Below are 15,718 nucleotides of genomic sequence, written 5' to 3'. Positions count from 1 at the left end.
TGAGTTTGAGAATTGGAGACCAAAATGATGAGTTGCACTGACTGGTTTATGAACGTCTATTCATTTAGCGTTTTAATGACCATGTTTGCACACTGATTGGTGTAAAAAAATAAAATAAAACTAAATAATAATAATCTAGCACACCTGTGCAGGTTTGACATGACATGACAGGTAGCTGTCTTGTGGGTGGTGCTGAATCCTGTTAAATGACATGAGGGTCTCATGCCTATACACAAGGGTGTGTCATTGCTGTTGCTTGACCATGCATTGGTTTCTGTGGTCAGTGAATGATAAAAACAAAATTTACCATACATTGATGGATGGGAAATCCGCCGTGAGGCATTTGTTTTTAGAAACTGCTGCTCACAACCAATGTTGCAATGGAGTGTCTCCATCTGCTGGTGGTATTGGAAAGGCATTAGTGCTATGACAGGGTCTGAAGAAGAAGAAGAAGAAGAAGACGGAAAAAAATATATATAAAAAGAAAAAGAGAGAGAGAGAGAGAGAGACTGACTTAGTGAGCGAGTGAGTGAGAGAGTGAGAGTGAGTGAGAGTGAATGAGTGAGTGAGTGATTGAGTGAGTGAGTGAGTGAGTGAGTGAGAACAAATGAGTTAAAGCAAGTGAGTGAGAGAGATCGAATGAATGAAAGTCTGAATGACAGAAAGAAAAAAGGATGAAGAAAGAAGCATGAAGAAAAAAAAATGTATATGGAGTTGCTGACATGAGTGCAATCTACAAAGCCGTTGAGGCTGATCCTCATGGGAGGATTATTGCACCAGGACCCTTAGCACTTTTAAAATGCCATTCAATGCCACGGGCTAGATGTAAACTGCAGATGACCATGTTGTGGTAGTTACCATGGATACCAGAGTGATGTGTGAGCTAACACATAGGCCCAACAGATTCCAAGAAGGCCAGAATCACCAGCGGCACCACCATCGATTGTCAGGTCACCCGGATTCAGCAAATACCAGAGTCCAAAATGATGCAGGTTTATACTGTTAATTTTCAGTTTATCGTTACAGTTGGTGTTATTCCATGTCGGAAGGGACGCAGCTACAGCCAGTGGGGTAACTAGAGACAGGCAGGCAGCTATGTGCAACAAAGGTAGGCGTGTTGTTTTCATATGCAGATCTGAAATATTGTCTTATATGCAAGAGGAGGAGTGATGGGGGTTCAGGCAAAAGCCAGGCTATGGATTGCATTGCTAAATGCTCCATCAGAGTGCAATGGTCGCCTGTCCTTTTTTTAAGTGATGATGTGGGTTTAGCCTGTGCTGTATGTATGTATGGGTGGCTGACTGCCACCCACCCAGAAAGTGTATGGGAGGCTGGTTGGCTGCCAGCCTTCCTTCCATTCCTATGAGTAATGTGAGTGCTCATGAAGGGGACATGGTTGGGTCCACCCCTTTCCCGGTTATCCCCTCTAGGCCTTTTGGCTTAGATCAAGTGTAAAAAAAGAAAGGATCTTGCGACAGATCGCATCCTGAGGCACGTTTTTTTTTTGTGTGAATACTTGCACTTGGGTGACTTGTGAGCACATACTGATACATACGTTCCCTATCTGGGGACCATAAATTAAATGGATTTTTGAGAAAGGGAGCTGATTTGGAAGCTTGCTTCTGTCGCCCTATGCATTGACCCGATGTGGCAGTATCTTCGGGTAGTGAACAGTGCACCACCCCATTCCAGTGTTAAACAAGAAAGATTCTCATTTAATCCTCCGTGGGTGAGAATTTGAGTTTGAGAATTGGAGACCAAAATGATGAGTTGCACTGACTGGTTTATGAACGTCTATTCATTTAGCGTTTTAATGACCATGTTTGCACACTGATTGGTGTAAAAAAATAAAATAAAACTAAATAATAATAATCTAGCACACCTGTGCAGGTTTGACATGACATGACAGGTAGCTGTCTTGTGGGTGGTGCTGAATCCTGTTAAATGACATGAGGGTCTCATGCCTATACACAAGGGTGTGTCATTGCTGTTGCTTGACCATGCATTGGTTTCTGTGGTCAGTGAATGATAAAAACAAAATTTACCATACATTGATGGATGGGAAATCCGCCGTGAGGCATTTGTTTTTAGAAACTGCTGCTCACAACCAATGTTGCAATGGAGTGTCTCCATCTGCTGGTGGTATTGGAAAGGCATTAGTGCTATGACAGGGTCTGAAGAAGAAGAAGAAGAAGAAGAAGACGGAAAAAAATATATATAAAAAGAAAAAGAGAGAGAGAGAGAGAGACTGACTTAGTGAGCGAGTGAGTGAGAGAGTGAGAGTGAGTGAGAGTGAATGAGTGAGTGAGTGATTGAGTGAGTGAGTGAGTGAGTGAGTGAGAACAAATGAGTTAAAGCAAGTGAGTGAGAGAGATCGAATGAATGAAAGTCTGAATGACAGAAAGAAAAAAGGATGAAGAAAGAAGCATGAAGAAAAAAAAATGTATATGGAGTTGCTGACATGAGTGCAATCTACAAAGCCGTTGAGGCTGATCCTCATGGGAGGATTATTGCACCAGGACCCTTAGCACTTTTAAAATGCCATTCAATGCCACGGGCTAGATGTAAACTGCAGATGACCATGTTGTGGTAGTTACCATGGATACCAGAGTGATGTGTGAGCTAACACATAGGCCCAACAGATTCCAAGAAGGCCAGAATCACCAGCGGCACCACCATCGATTGTCAGGTCACCCGGATTCAGCAAATACCAGAGTCCAAAATGATGCAGGTTTATACTGTTAATTTTCAGTTTATCGTTACAGTTGGTGTTATTCCATGTCGGAAGGGACGCAGCTACAGCCAGTGGGGTAACTAGAGACAGGCAGGCAGCTATGTGCAACAAAGGTAGGCGTGTTGTTTTCATATGCAGATCTGAAATATTGTCTTATATGCAAGAGGAGGAGTGATGGGGGTTCAGGCAAAAGCCAGGCTATGGATTGCATTGCTAAATGCTCCATCAGAGTGCAATGGTCGCCTGTCCTTTTTTTAAGTGATGATGTGGGTTTAGCCTGTGCTGTATGTATGTATGGGTGGCTGACTGCCACCCACCCAGAAAGTGTATGGGAGGCTGGTTGGCTGCCAGCCTTCCTTCCATTCCTATGAGTAATGTGAGTGCTCATGAAGGGGACATGGTTGGGTCCACCCCTTTCCCGGTTATCCCCTCTAGGCCTTTTGGCTTAGATCAAGTGTAAAAAAAGAAAGGATCTTGCGACAGATCGCATCCTGAGGCACGTTTTTTTTTGTGTGAATACTTGCACTTGGGTGACTTGTGAGCACATACTGATACATACGTTCCCTATCTGGGGACCATAAATTAAATGGATTTTTGAGAAAGGGAGCTGATTTGGAAGCTTGCTTCTGTCGCCCTATGCATTGACCCGATGTGGCAGTATCTTCGGGTAGTGAACAGTGCACCACCCCATTCCAGTGTTAAACAAGAAAGATTCTCATTTAATCCTCCGTGGGTGAGAATTTGAGTTTGAGAATTGGAGACCAAAATGATGAGTTGCACTGACTGGTTTATGAACGTCTATTCATTTAGCGTTTTAATGACCATGTTTGCACACTGATTGGTGTAAAAAAATAAAATAAAACTAAATAATAATAATCTAGCACACCTGTGCAGGTTTGACATGACATGACAGGTAGCTGTCTTGTGGGTGGTGCTGAATCCTGTTAAATGACATGAGGGTCTCATGCCTATACACAAGGGTGTGTCATTGCTGTTGCTTGACCATGCATTGGTTTCTGTGGTCAGTGAATGATAAAAACAAAATTTACCATACATTGATGGATGGGAAATCCGCCGTGAGGCATTTGTTTTTAGAAACTGCTGCTCACAACCAATGTTGCAATGGAGTGTCTCCATCTGCTGGTGGTATTGGAAAGGCATTAGTGCTATGACAGGGTCTGAAGAAGAAGAAGAAGAAGAAGAAGACGGAAAAAAATATATATAAAAAGAAAAAGAGAGAGAGAGAGAGAGACTGACTTAGTGAGCGAGTGAGTGAGAGAGTGAGAGTGAGTGAGAGTGAATGAGTGAGTGAGTGATTGAGTGAGTGAGTGAGTGAGTGAGTGAGAACAAATGAGTTAAAGCAAGTGAGTGAGAGAGATCGAATGAATGAAAGTCTGAATGACAGAAAGAAAAAAGGATGAAGAAAGAAGCATGAAGAAAAAAAAATGTATATGGAGTTGCTGACATGAGTGCAATCTACAAAGCCGTTGAGGCTGATCCTCATGGGAGGATTATTGCACCAGGACCCTTAGCACTTTTAAAATGCCATTCAATGCCACGGGCTAGATGTAAACTGCAGATGACCATGTTGTGGTAGTTACCATGGATACCAGAGTGATGTGTGAGCTAACACATAGGCCCAACAGATTCCAAGAAGGCCAGAATCACCAGCGGCACCACCATCGATTGTCAGGTCACCCGGATTCAGCAAATACCAGAGTCCAAAATGATGCAGGTTTATACTGTTAATTTTCAGTTTATCGTTACAGTTGGTGTTATTCCATGTCGGAAGGGACGCAGCTACAGCCAGTGGGGTAACTAGAGACAGGCAGGCAGCTATGTGCAACAAAGGTAGGCGTGTTGTTTTCATATGCAGATCTGAAATATTGTCTTATATGCAAGAGGAGGAGTGATGGGGGTTCAGGCAAAAGCCAGGCTATGGATTGCATTGCTAAATGCTCCATCAGAGTGCAATGGTCGCCTGTCCTTTTTTTAAGTGATGATGTGGGTTTAGCCTGTGCTGTATGTATGTATGGGTGGCTGACTGCCACCCACCCAGAAAGTGTATGGGAGGCTGGTTGGCTGCCAGCCTTCCTTCCATTCCTATGAGTAATGTGAGTGCTCATGAAGGGGACATGGTTGGGTCCACCCCTTTCCCGGTTATCCCCTCTAGGCCTTTTGGCTTAGATCAAGTGTAAAAAAAGAAAGGATCTTGCGACAGATCGCATCCTGAGGCACGTTTTTTTTTGTGTGAATACTTGCACTTGGGTGACTTGTGAGCACATACTGATACATACGTTCCCTATCTGGGGACCATAAATTAAATGGATTTTTGAGAAAGGGAGCTGATTTGGAAGCTTGCTTCTGTCGCCCTATGCATTGACCCGATGTGGCAGTATCTTCGGGTAGTGAACAGTGCACCACCCCATTCCAGTGTTAAACAAGAAAGATTCTCATTTAATCCTCCGTGGGTGAGAATTTGAGTTTGAGAATTGGAGACCAAAATGATGAGTTGCACTGACTGGTTTATGAACGTCTATTCATTTAGCGTTTTAATGACCATGTTTGCACACTGATTGGTGTAAAAAAATAAAATAAAACTAAATAATAATAATCTAGCACACCTGTGCAGGTTTGACATGACATGACAGGTAGCTGTCTTGTGGGTGGTGCTGAATCCTGTTAAATGACATGAGGGTCTCATGCCTATACACAAGGGTGTGTCATTGCTGTTGCTTGACCATGCATTGGTTTCTGTGGTCAGTGAATGATAAAAACAAAATTTACCATACATTGATGGATGGGAAATCCGCCGTGAGGCATTTGTTTTTAGAAACTGCTGCTCACAACCAATGTTGCAATGGAGTGTCTCCATCTGCTGGTGGTATTGGAAAGGCATTAGTGCTATGACAGGGTCTGAAGAAGAAGAAGAAGAAGAAGACGGAAAAAAATATATATAAAAAGAAAAAGAGAGAGAGAGAGAGAGAGACTGACTTAGTGAGCGAGTGAGTGAGAGAGTGAGAGTGAGTGAGAGTGAATGAGTGAGTGAGTGATTGAGTGAGTGAGTGAGTGAGTGAGTGAGAACAAATGAGTTAAAGCAAGTGAGTGAGAGAGATCGAATGAATGAAAGTCTGAATGACAGAAAGAAAAAAGGATGAAGAAAGAAGCATGAAGAAAAAAAAATGTATATGGAGTTGCTGACATGAGTGCAATCTACAAAGCCGTTGAGGCTGATCCTCATGGGAGGATTATTGCACCAGGACCCTTAGCACTTTTAAAATGCCATTCAATGCCACGGGCTAGATGTAAACTGCAGATGACCATGTTGTGGTAGTTACCATGGATACCAGAGTGATGTGTGAGCTAACACATAGGCCCAACAGATTCCAAGAAGGCCAGAATCACCAGCGGCACCACCATCGATTGTCAGGTCACCCGGATTCAGCAAATACCAGAGTCCAAAATGATGCAGGTTTATACTGTTAATTTTCAGTTTATCGTTACAGTTGGTGTTATTCCATGTCGGAAGGGACGCAGCTACAGCCAGTGGGGTAACTAGAGACAGGCAGGCAGCTATGTGCAACAAAGGTAGGCGTGTTGTTTTCATATGCAGATCTGAAATATTGTCTTATATGCAAGAGGAGGAGTGATGGGGGTTCAGGCAAAAGCCAGGCTATGGATTGCATTGCTAAATGCTCCATCAGAGTGCAATGGTCGCCTGTCCTTTTTTTAAGTGATGATGTGGGTTTAGCCTGTGCTGTATGTATGTATGGGTGGCTGACTGCCACCCACCCAGAAAGTGTATGGGAGGCTGGTTGGCTGCCAGCCTTCCTTCCATTCCTATGAGTAATGTGAGTGCTCATGAAGGGGACATGGTTGGGTCCACCCCTTTCCCGGTTATCCCCTCTAGGCCTTTTGGCTTAGATCAAGTGTAAAAAAAGAAAGGATCTTGCGACAGATCGCATCCTGAGGCACGTTTTTTTTTGTGTGAATACTTGCACTTGGGTGACTTGTGAGCACATACTGATACATACGTTCCCTATCTGGGGACCATAAATTAAATGGATTTTTGAGAAAGGGAGCTGATTTGGAAGCTTGCTTCTGTCGCCCTATGCATTGACCCGATGTGGCAGTATCTTCGGGTAGTGAACAGTGCACCACCCCATTCCAGTGTTAAACAAGAAAGATTCTCATTTAATCCTCCGTGGGTGAGAATTTGAGTTTGAGAATTGGAGACCAAAATGATGAGTTGCACTGACTGGTTTATGAACGTCTATTCATTTAGCGTTTTAATGACCATGTTTGCACACTGATTGGTGTAAAAAAATAAAATAAAACTAAATAATAATAATCTAGCACACCTGTGCAGGTTTGACATGACATGACAGGTAGCTGTCTTGTGGGTGGTGCTGAATCCTGTTAAATGACATGAGGGTCTCATGCCTATACACAAGGGTGTGTCATTGCTGTTGCTTGACCATGCATTGGTTTCTGTGGTCAGTGAATGATAAAAACAAAATTTACCATACATTGATGGATGGGAAATCCGCCGTGAGGCATTTGTTTTTAGAAACTGCTGCTCACAACCAATGTTGCAATGGAGTGTCTCCATCTGCTGGTGGTATTGGAAAGGCATTAGTGCTATGACAGGGTCTGAAGAAGAAGAAGAAGAAGAAGACGGAAAAAAATATATATAAAAAGAAAAAGAGAGAGAGAGAGAGAGAGACTGACTTAGTGAGCGAGTGAGTGAGAGAGTGAGAGTGAGTGAGAGTGAATGAGTGAGTGAGTGATTGAGTGAGTGAGTGAGTGAGTGAGTGAGAACAAATGAGTTAAAGCAAGTGAGTGAGAGAGATCGAATGAATGAAAGTCTGAATGACAGAAAGAAAAAAGGATGAAGAAAGAAGCATGAAGAAAAAAAAATGTATATGGAGTTGCTGACATGAGTGCAATCTACAAAGCCGTTGAGGCTGATCCTCATGGGAGGATTATTGCACCAGGACCCTTAGCACTTTTAAAATGCCATTCAATGCCACGGGCTAGATGTAAACTGCAGATGACCATGTTGTGGTAGTTACCATGGATACCAGAGTGATGTGTGAGCTAACACATAGGCCCAACAGATTCCAAGAAGGCCAGAATCACCAGCGGCACCACCATCGATTGTCAGGTCACCCGGATTCAGCAAATACCAGAGTCCAAAATGATGCAGGTTTATACTGTTAATTTTCAGTTTATCGTTACAGTTGGTGTTATTCCATGTCGGAAGGGACGCAGCTACAGCCAGTGGGGTAACTAGAGACAGGCAGGCAGCTATGTGCAACAAAGGTAGGCGTGTTGTTTTCATATGCAGATCTGAAATATTGTCTTATATGCAAGAGGAGGAGTGATGGGGGTTCAGGCAAAAGCCAGGCTATGGATTGCATTGCTAAATGCTCCATCAGAGTGCAATGGTCGCCTGTCCTTTTTTTAAGTGATGATGTGGGTTTAGCCTGTGCTGTATGTATGTATGGGTGGCTGACTGCCACCCACCCAGAAAGTGTATGGGAGGCTGGTTGGCTGCCAGCCTTCCTTCCATTCCTATGAGTAATGTGAGTGCTCATGAAGGGGACATGGTTGGGTCCACCCCTTTCCCGGTTATCCCCTCTAGGCCTTTTGGCTTAGATCAAGTGTAAAAAAAGAAAGGATCTTGCGACAGATCGCATCCTGAGGCACGTTTTTTTTTGTGTGAATACTTGCACTTGGGTGACTTGTGAGCACATACTGATACATACGTTCCCTATCTGGGGACCATAAATTAAATGGATTTTTGAGAAAGGGAGCTGATTTGGAAGCTTGCTTCTGTCGCCCTATGCATTGACCCGATGTGGCAGTATCTTCGGGTAGTGAACAGTACACCACCCCATTCCAGTGTTAAACAAGAAAGATTCTCATTTAATCCTCCGTGGGTGAGAATTTGAGTTTGAGAATTGGAGACCAAAATGATGAGTTGCACTGACTGGTTTATGAACGTCTATTCATTTAGCGTTTTAATGACCATGTTTGCACACTGATTGGTGTAAAAAAATAAAATAAAACTAAATAATAATAATCTAGCACACCTGTGCAGGTTTGACATGACATGACAGGTAGCTGTCTTGTGGGTGGTGCTGAATCCTGTTAAATGACATGAGGGTCTCATGCCTATACACAAGGGTGTGTCATTGCTGTTGCTTGACCATGCATTGGTTTCTGTGGTCAGTGAATGATAAAAACAAAATTTACCATACATTGATGGATGGGAAATCCGCCGTGAGGCATTTGTTTTTAGAAACTGCTGCTCACAACCAATGTTGCAATGGAGTGTCTCCATCTGCTGGTGGTATTGGAAAGGCATTAGTGCTATGACAGGGTCTGAAGAAGAAGAAGAAGAAGAAGAAGACGGAAAAAAATATATATAAAAAGAAAAAGAGAGAGAGAGAGAGAGACTGACTTAGTGAGCGAGTGAGTGAGAGAGTGAGAGTGAGTGAGAGTGAATGAGTGAGTGAGTGATTGAGTGAGTGAGTGAGTGAGTGAGTGAGAACAAATGAGTTAAAGCAAGTGAGTGAGAGAGATCGAATGAATGAAAGTCTGAATGACAGAAAGAAAAAAGGATGAAGAAAGAAGCATGAAGAAAAAAAAATGTATATGGAGTTGCTGACATGAGTGCAATCTACAAAGCCGTTGAGGCTGATCCTCATGGGAGGATTATTGCACCAGGACCCTTAGCACTTTTAAAATGCCATTCAATGCCACGGGCTAGATGTAAACTGCAGATGACCATGTTGTGGTAGTTACCATGGATACCAGAGTGATGTGTGAGCTAACACATAGGCCCAACAGATTCCAAGAAGGCCAGAATCACCAGCGGCACCACCATCGATTGTCAGGTCACCCGGATTCAGCAAATACCAGAGTCCAAAATGATGCAGGTTTATACTGTTAATTTTCAGTTTATCGTTACAGTTGGTGTTATTCCATGTCGGAAGGGACGCAGCTACAGCCAGTGGGGTAACTAGAGACAGGCAGGCAGCTATGTGCAACAAAGGTAGGCGTGTTGTTTTCATATGCAGATCTGAAATATTGTCTTATATGCAAGAGGAGGAGTGATGGGGGTTCAGGCAAAAGCCAGGCTATGGATTGCATTGCTAAATGCTCCATCAGAGTGCAATGGTCGCCTGTCCTTTTTTTAAGTGATGATGTGGGTTTAGCCTGTGCTGTATGTATGTATGGGTGGCTGACTGCCACCCACCCAGAAAGTGTATGGGAGGCTGGTTGGCTGCCAGCCTTCCTTCCATTCCTATGAGTAATGTGAGTGCTCATGAAGGGGACATGGTTGGGTCCACCCCTTTCCCGGTTATCCCCTCTAGGCCTTTTGGCTTAGATCAAGTGTAAAAAAAGAAAGGATCTTGCGACAGATCGCATCCTGAGGCACGTTTTTTTTTGTGTGAATACTTGCACTTGGGTGACTTGTGAGCACATACTGATACATACGTTCCCTATCTGGGGACCATAAATTAAATGGATTTTTGAGAAAGGGAGCTGATTTGGAAGCTTGCTTCTGTCGCCCTATGCATTGACCCGATGTGGCAGTATCTTCGGGTAGTGAACAGTGCACCACCCCATTCCAGTGTTAAACAAGAAAGATTCTCATTTAATCCTCCGTGGGTGAGAATTTGAGTTTGAGAATTGGAGACCAAAATGATGAGTTGCACTGACTGGTTTATGAACGTCTATTCATTTAGCGTTTTAATGACCATGTTTGCACACTGATTGGTGTAAAAAAATAAAATAAAACTAAATAATAATAATCTAGCACACCTGTGCAGGTTTGACATGACATGACAGGTAGCTGTCTTGTGGGTGGTGCTGAATCCTGTTAAATGACATGAGGGTCTCATGCCTATACACAAGGGTGTGTCATTGCTGTTGCTTGACCATGCATTGGTTTCTGTGGTCAGTGAATGATAAAAACAAAATTTACCATACATTGATGGATGGGAAATCCGCCGTGAGGCATTTGTTTTTAGAAACTGCTGCTCACAACCAATGTTGCAATGGAGTGTCTCCATCTGCTGGTGGTATTGGAAAGGCATTAGTGCTATGACAGGGTCTGAAGAAGAAGAAGAAGAAGAAGACGGAAAAAAATATATATAAAAAGAAAAAGAGAGAGAGAGAGAGAGAGACTGACTTAGTGAGCGAGTGAGTGAGAGAGTGAGAGTGAGTGAGAGTGAATGAGTGAGTGAGTGATTGAGTGAGTGAGTGAGTGAGTGAGTGAGAACAAATGAGTTAAAGCAAGTGAGTGAGAGAGATCGAATGAATGAAAGTCTGAATGACAGAAAGAAAAAAGGATGAAGAAAGAAGCATGAAGAAAAAAAAATGTATATGGAGTTGCTGACATGAGTGCAATCTACAAAGCCGTTGAGGCTGATCCTCATGGGAGGATTATTGCACCAGGACCCTTAGCACTTTTAAAATGCCATTCAATGCCACGGGCTAGATGTAAACTGCAGATGACCATGTTGTGGTAGTTACCATGGATACCAGAGTGATGTGTGAGCTAACACATAGGCCCAACAGATTCCAAGAAGGCCAGAATCACCAGCGGCACCACCATCGATTGTCAGGTCACCCGGATTCAGCAAATACCAGAGTCCAAAATGATGCAGGTTTATACTGTTAATTTTCAGTTTATCGTTACAGTTGGTGTTATTCCATGTCGGAAGGGACGCAGCTACAGCCAGTGGGGTAACTAGAGACAGGCAGGCAGCTATGTGCAACAAAGGTAGGCGTGTTGTTTTCATATGCAGATCTGAAATATTGTCTTATATGCAAGAGGAGGAGTGATGGGGGTTCAGGCAAAAGCCAGGCTATGGATTGCATTGCTAAATGCTCCATCAGAGTGCAATGGTCGCCTGTCCTTTTTTTAAGTGATGATGTGGGTTTAGCCTGTGCTGTATGTATGTATGGGTGGCTGACTGCCACCCACCCAGAAAGTGTATGGGAGGCTGGTTGGCTGCCAGCCTTCCTTCCATTCCTATGAGTAATGTGAGTGCTCATGAAGGGGACATGGTTGGGTCCACCCCTTTCCCGGTTATCCCCTCTAGGCCTTTTGGCTTAGATCAAGTGTAAAAAAAGAAAGGATCTTGCGACAGATCGCATCCTGAGGCACGTTTTTTTTTGTGTGAATACTTGCACTTGGGTGACTTGTGAGCACATACTGATACATACGTTCCCTATCTGGGGACCATAAATTAAATGGATTTTTGAGAAAGGGAGCTGATTTGGAAGCTTGCTTCTGTCGCCCTATGCATTGACCCGATGTGGCAGTATCTTCGGGTAGTGAACAGTGCACCACCCCATTCCAGTGTTAAACAAGAAAGATTCTCATTTAATCCTCCGTGGGTGAGAATTTGAGTTTGAGAATTGGAGACCAAAATGATGAGTTGCACTGACTGGTTTATGAACGTCTATTCATTTAGCGTTTTAATGACCATGTTTGCACACTGATTGGTGTAAAAAAATAAAATAAAACTAAATAATAATAATCTAGCACACCTGTGCAGGTTTGACATGACATGACAGGTAGCTGTCTTGTGGGTGGTGCTGAATCCTGTTAAATGACATGAGGGTCTCATGCCTATACACAAGGGTGTGTCATTGCTGTTGCTTGACCATGCATTGGTTTCTGTGGTCAGTGAATGATAAAAACAAAATTTACCATACATTGATGGATGGGAAATCCGCCGTGAGGCATTTGTTTTTAGAAACTGCTGCTCACAACCAATGTTGCAATGGAGTGTCTCCATCTGCTGGTGGTATTGGAAAGGCATTAGTGCTATGACAGGGTCTGAAGAAGAAGAAGAAGAAGAAGACGGAAAAAAATATATATAAAAAGAAAAAGAGAGAGAGAGAGAGAGAGACTGACTTAGTGAGCGAGTGAGTGAGAGAGTGAGAGTGAGTGAGAGTGAATGAGTGAGTGAGTGATTGAGTGAGTGAGTGAGTGAGTGAGTGAGAACAAATGAGTTAAAGCAAGTGAGTGAGAGAGATCGAATGAATGAAAGTCTGAATGACAGAAAGAAAAAAGGATGAAGAAAGAAGCATGAAGAAAAAAAAATGTATATGGAGTTGCTGACATGAGTGCAATCTACAAAGCCGTTGAGGCTGATCCTCATGGGAGGATTATTGCACCAGGACCCTTAGCACTTTTAAAATGCCATTCAATGCCACGGGCTAGATGTAAACTGCAGATGACCATGTTGTGGTAGTTACCATGGATACCAGAGTGATGTGTGAGCTAACACATAGGCCCAACAGATTCCAAGAAGGCCAGAATCACCAGCGGCACCACCATCGATTGTCAGGTCACCCGGATTCAGCAAATACCAGAGTCCAAAATGATGCAGGTTTATACTGTTAATTTTCAGTTTATCGTTACAGTTGGTGTTATTCCATGTCGGAAGGGACGCAGCTACAGCCAGTGGGGTAACTAGAGACAGGCAGGCAGCTATGTGCAACAAAGGTAGGCGTGTTGTTTTCATATGCAGATCTGAAATATTGTCTTATATGCAAGAGGAGGAGTGATGGGGGTTCAGGCAAAAGCCAGGCTATGGATTGCATTGCTAAATGCTCCATCAGAGTGCAATGGTCGCCTGTCCTTTTTTTAAGTGATGATGTGGGTTTAGCCTGTGCTGTATGTATGTATGGGTGGCTGACTGCCACCCACCCAGAAAGTGTATGGGAGGCTGGTTGGCTGCCAGCCTTCCTTCCATTCCTATGAGTAATGTGAGTGCTCATGAAGGGGACATGGTTGGGTCCACCCCTTTCCCGGTTATCCCCTCTAGGCCTTTTGGCTTAGATCAAGTGTAAAAAAAGAAAGGATCTTGCGACAGATCGCATCCTGAGGCACGTTTTTTTTTGTGTGAATACTTGCACTTGGGTGACTTGTGAGCACATACTGATACATACGTTCCCTATCTGGGGACCATAAATTAAATGGATTTTTGAGAAAGGGAGCTGATTTGGAAGCTTGCTTCTGTCGCCCTATGCATTGACCCGATGTGGCAGTATCTTCGGGTAGTGAACAGTGCACCACCCCATTCCAGTGTTAAACAAGAAAGATTCTCATTTAATCCTCCGTGGGTGAGAATTTGAGTTTGAGAATTGGAGACCAAAATGATGAGTTGCACTGACTGGTTTATGAACGTCTATTCATTTAGCGTTTTAATGACCATGTTTGCACACTGATTGGTGTAAAAAAATAAAATAAAACTAAATAATAATAATCTAGCACACCTGTGCAGGTTTGACATGACATGACAGGTAGCTGTCTTGTGGGTGGTGCTGAATCCTGTTAAATGACATGAGGGTCTCATGCCTATACACAAGGGTGTGTCATTGCTGTTGCTTGACCATGCATTGGTTTCTGTGGTCAGTGAATGATAAAAACAAAATTTACCATACATTGATGGATGGGAAATCCGCCGTGAGGCATTTGTTTTTAGAAACTGCTGCTCACAACCAATGTTGCAATGGAGTGTCTCCATCTGCTGGTGGTATTGGAAAGGCATTAGTGCTATGACAGGGTCTGAAGAAGAAGAAGAAGAAGAAGACGGAAAAAAATATATATAAAAAGAAAAAGAGAGAGAGAGAGAGAGAGACTGACTTAGTGAGCGAGTGAGTGAGAGAGTGAGAGTGAGTGAGAGTGAATGAGTGAGTGAGTGATTGAGTGAGTGAGTGAGTGAGTGAGTGAGAACAAATGAGTTAAAGCAAGTGAGTGAGAGAGATCGAATGAATGAAAGTCTGAATGACAGAAAGAAAAAAGGATGAAGAAAGAAGCATGAAGAAAAAAAAATGTATATGGAGTTGCTGACATGAGTGCAATCTACAAAGCCGTTGAGGCTGATCCTCATGGGAGGATTATTGCACCAGGACCCTTAGCACTTTTAAAATGCCATTCAATGCCACGGGCTAGATGTAAACTGCAGATGACCATGTTGTGGTAGTTACCATGGATACCAGAGTGATGTGTGAGCTAACACATAGGCCCAACAGATTCCAAGAAGGCCAGAATCACCAGCGGCACCACCATCGATTGTCAGGTCACCCGGATTCAGCAAATACCAGAGTCCAAAATGATGCAGGTTTATACTGTTAATTTTCAGTTTATCGTTACAGTTGGTGTTATTCCATGTCGGAAGGGACGCAGCTACAGCCAGTGGGGTAACTAGAGACAGGCAGGCAGCTATGTGCAACAAAGGTAGGCGTGTTGTTTTCATATGCAGATCTGAAATATTGTCTTATATGCAAGAGGAGGAGTGATGGGGGTTCAGGCAAAAGCCAGGCTATGGATTGCATTGCTAAATGCTCCATCAGAGTGCAATGGTCGCCTGTCCTTTTTTTAAGTGATGATGTGGGTTTAGCCTGTGCTGTATGTATGTATGGGTGGCTGACTGCCACCCACCCAGAAAGTGTATGGGAGGCTGGTTGGCTGCCAGCCTTCCTTCCATTCCTATGAGTAATGTGAGTGCTCATGAAGGGGACATGGTTGGGTCCACCCCTTTCCCGGTTATCCCCTCTAGGCCTTTTGGCTTAGATCAAGTGTAAAAAAAGAAAGGATCTTGCGACAGATCGCATCCTGAGGCACGTTTTTTTTTGTGTGAATACTTGCACTTGGGTGACTTGTGAGCACATACTGATACATACGTTCCCTATCTGGGGACCATAAATTAAATGGATTTTTGAGAAAGGGAGCTGATTTGGAAGCTTGCTTCTGTCGCCCTATGCATTGACCCGATGTGGCAGTATCTTCGGGTAGTGAACAGTGCACCACCCCATTCCAGTGTTAAACAAGAAAGATTCTCATTTAATCCTCCGTGGGTGAGAATTTGAGTTTGAGAATTGGAGACCAAAATGATGAGTTGCACTGACTGGTTTATGAACGTCTATTCATTTAGCGTTTTAATGACC

At 43.4% G+C, this 15,718-nt stretch overlaps 9 pseudogenes; all 9 read left to right on the top strand.

The window, feature by feature from the left end:
- Window positions 1-1,419: 1,419 nt before the first annotated feature.
- LOC130319690 (U2 spliceosomal RNA) lies at window positions 1,420-1,684 on the top strand (annotated as a pseudogene).
- Window positions 1,685-3,158: 1,474 nt separating this feature from the next.
- Window positions 3,159-3,422, top strand: LOC130319672 (U2 spliceosomal RNA; annotated as a pseudogene).
- Window positions 3,423-4,896: 1,474 nt separating this feature from the next.
- Window positions 4,897-5,160, top strand: LOC130319671 (U2 spliceosomal RNA; annotated as a pseudogene).
- Window positions 5,161-6,633: 1,473 nt separating this feature from the next.
- LOC130319670 (U2 spliceosomal RNA) lies at window positions 6,634-6,897 on the top strand (annotated as a pseudogene).
- A 1,473-nt stretch (window positions 6,898-8,370) lies between these two features.
- LOC130319693 (U2 spliceosomal RNA) lies at window positions 8,371-8,634 on the top strand (annotated as a pseudogene).
- A 1,474-nt stretch (window positions 8,635-10,108) lies between these two features.
- On the top strand, window positions 10,109-10,372 carry LOC130319668 (U2 spliceosomal RNA; annotated as a pseudogene).
- A 1,473-nt stretch (window positions 10,373-11,845) lies between these two features.
- Window positions 11,846-12,109, top strand: LOC130319667 (U2 spliceosomal RNA; annotated as a pseudogene).
- A 1,473-nt stretch (window positions 12,110-13,582) lies between these two features.
- On the top strand, window positions 13,583-13,846 carry LOC130319666 (U2 spliceosomal RNA; annotated as a pseudogene).
- A 1,473-nt stretch (window positions 13,847-15,319) lies between these two features.
- On the top strand, window positions 15,320-15,583 carry LOC130319665 (U2 spliceosomal RNA; annotated as a pseudogene).
- Window positions 15,584-15,718: the final 135 nt, after the last annotated feature.

Source organism: Hyla sarda, unplaced genomic scaffold (assembly GCF_029499605.1).
Source record: "Hyla sarda isolate aHylSar1 unplaced genomic scaffold, aHylSar1.hap1 scaffold_2152, whole genome shotgun sequence".
Classification (NCBI taxonomy): Eukaryota; Metazoa; Chordata; class Amphibia; order Anura; family Hylidae; genus Hyla; species Hyla sarda.
The sequence above is the reverse complement of the archived record's forward strand: the minus strand, read 5'-3'. Positions and strand labels throughout refer to the sequence as shown.